The sequence below is a fragment of the Gossypium hirsutum genome, chromosome D03 (genome assembly GCF_007990345.1).
Source record: "Gossypium hirsutum isolate 1008001.06 chromosome D03, Gossypium_hirsutum_v2.1, whole genome shotgun sequence".
NCBI classification, from domain to species: domain Eukaryota; kingdom Viridiplantae; phylum Streptophyta; class Magnoliopsida; order Malvales; family Malvaceae; genus Gossypium; species Gossypium hirsutum.
The window spans coordinates 15,306,267-15,309,300 of NC_053439.1; the positions used below are offsets into that span (position 1 = coordinate 15,306,267).

Consider the following 3,034-nt stretch of genomic DNA (forward strand, 5'->3'; position numbering starts at 1 on the left):
TATTTGAATTTTAGTGAGACAGGGTCAAAATGGTTTTTGAAGTCCCCTGTCGTGACTTTAGAAAATCATTAAAAATTGTATAGAAAGAAATATGAGTCATAATTTATATATCTAGATTTCTTAGTGAGTCTATTTTCAATACAAACAAGCGGAATAACCATATGAAGCCTGTACAATGAGATAATTGATTTTTAGTGAAAAGAGGTTAGAACCGCCAAACAGTGAAATAGGGGAGACTTTAACGAATAAACTGTACTATTTGGGTAATCCAAAATTCTGAAAATTTTATAATAAAAAGATATATGAGTCTAGTTTCAGGGAAAATTTACGGATGTAAAATTTGAGTTTCATAACTCGAGTTATAATTAAATTAGTGACTATTACGAAAGTGGATAGTTTTATTGTGAGCAATGAAATAAATTATTTTGATTTGTTTAATTATTTGGAAAATTTTTAATGTTCCCGATTTAGACCTGAACTATTTTTGTTACATGTTTTAGGGTCTCGAAGGTCCTTTTTAGGGATATATTGATTGAACGTGACTAAATTAATTTTAAAACAAAAATTTTATGCTCTTAATTAGTAAGTTAAGTCAGATAACGCCTCGTGCTTGACTCTGACAACGGTCTCGGGTAAGGGTTGTTACACTGCATGTTTTCAAGCTCTAGACATAGATGGGTACAACATTTTCATTAAATTAATCTAAATCTGAGAAGGTTAGGTTAAAGAGATTGAAATTGAATGATATGAGCAAGTGTTCGACCGAATACTTGTAGCAGCCTCTAGACATGGAGCAACGTTTATACGGAAAAAAAATAGAACAGTGTAGGGCATCGTGCTAAAGGCCTATAGACATATTAAGGAAAGTTAACTTGAGGTCTTATTCTCAAAAGAAGCAGACCGTTTTAGAACTCTTCTGAGTAGTAGGTTGAGTATGGTTTTGCCGAGGCATTACTGTTATTAAGGCCAGATTCTTAGGAATCCCAACATTCCAAATCAACATCGTAGATCCTCTATCCTTTGCTGTAGTATCTTTCCCATAGCTATTTTATTTGTTTACTTGTTCGTTTGCATATTATCCACGTAATTATTCTCGAATTTTCCATTACATTCTTACTCTTGTCTTGTCATAGCATTTCCATTATTTATCAGTTACACATATTGCACACATCATTATTAATTCATTCTTATAATTATTTTTGTCATAACATTAATCATACCTCACTTTTTTAACTTTACCAAATTATACCATTTGAATCCTTGTGGAAACGATCTCACTCATCACTTAATTACTTGTTTGACGTGTATACTTGCACAATTCGTATATGGTATTCACAAGCGATAAGTGTTTGTCACCGTTGCCAGGGATTAGCAATTGGTGAAATTTGGTTTTGTTATTTTCTTTTGTTTCCTTAGTTTTAGCTAACTTAATTGTATTTAATTTCAAAAGATTTACTGTCAGTGTATGAGAAGAGGAACTTCTACTAATGAAGAGATCCTTTTGACCTAGATATCGAGAGAACTTTGTGGAGGAGGCGAAAAGAGCTGCGAAATTTGGCTAGGGAAGGGAATGATCATAGTCTCAATGATAATCTAATTGGTCATGATGTTGATCCTCCTATTCATCATGATCGAGATAGACCAATTTGGGAACATGTTGTTCAAATTTTGGATGATTTGAATCCAGGGATAGTTAGACCACACATACAAGCTCAACAATTCGAGCTAAAACCAGTAATGTTCCAGATGTTGCAAACAATAGGATATTTTGGTGGATTACCCAATAAAGATCCAAGACTGCACTTAAGACTTTTTCTAGAAGCCTATGACTCATTTAGACAACATGGTGCTCCTAAAGACGCTTTGTGGCTTAAATTTTTTCCGTATTCCTTGAGATATCATGCAAGAGTGTGGCTAAATGCTTTGCCATTGGGAACAGTGGCATCATGGAGTGATCTTTACCAGAGATTTTTTCTATGGTATAATCTACCAAATATGAATGCCAAGCTTAGAAATAACACCACATCCTTTTGTTAATCAGAGAATGAAATGCTATATGAAACTTGGGAATGATTTAAAGAATTACTTCAGAAATGCCCTATGCATGGATTCCAATACTGGATGCAAATGGAGATTTTTTATAATGGGTTGAATGCACATATGAGGATGGTAGTTGATGTTTCTGCCAATGGTACCTTGTTGGATAAATCTTATAATGAAGCATATGAGATTTTAGAAAAGATTGACAATAATGATTATCAATATCCTACCATGAGAGTTGGGATGGGTAAGAAAGCTGCTGGTACCATGGAGCTTGACGCAATCACTTCGTTGACAGCCCAAGTATCTTTTTTAGCTAATATGATCAAAATAATTAAGAGACCACTGCAGTCCAGGAGATGAAATTAGCTGAACTATTGTGTGTTTATTGTGGTGAAGACCATGTGTATGATGAATGCCCATCTAACCCAGCATCTGTATACTACATGGGTAATTTTAACTGGAATAATAGCCCCTATTCCAACACCTACAATCCAGGGTTAAATCAACATTCGAACTTTAGTTGGGATAATCAAGGTGCGGGGAATTTAAATAATGTTGCGAGACAGAATGTTAATAATGGACTGCCTTGTTATAATCATCCTATACCGAGGAAAAATGTTCAACAGGGTCAAGCATCATCTTCTACCTCCATTGAAGCCTTGCTAAAGGAATATATGGCCAAGAATGATGTTGTAGTTTAGAGCCAGGCTACGTCCCTTAGAGCTCCTGAGAATCAAGTGGGGCAAATAGAAAATGCTATAAATTCGAGGCCACAAGGAGCATTGCCAAGCAATTCCAAGAATTCGAGAACACAAAGGAAGGAATAATGCAAGACCATCACTCTCAGAAGTGGGACATAGTTGGATGATGTTGTTCAAGACACCATTGTATAAGAGGACAACTCCAGGCTCAACCATGGAAAGAATTTAGAATCAACTGAAAAGCATACTAAACCTGAAAAGGGTAAATAGAAGAATGTTGCAGTAGAATA

The 3,034-nt window shown here is 35.0% G+C and overlaps 1 non-coding gene across 1 annotated transcript; it reads right to left on the bottom strand.

Annotated features, from left to right (window-relative positions):
* Nucleotides 1-2,004: 2,004 nt before the first annotated feature.
* On the bottom strand, nt 2,005-2,111 carry LOC121215793 (small nucleolar RNA R71). The gene has a single exon (XR_005911766.1). It is a non-coding gene; the product is annotated as a small nucleolar RNA R71 (small nucleolar RNA).
* Between the last annotated feature and the right edge of the window lie 923 nt (nt 2,112-3,034).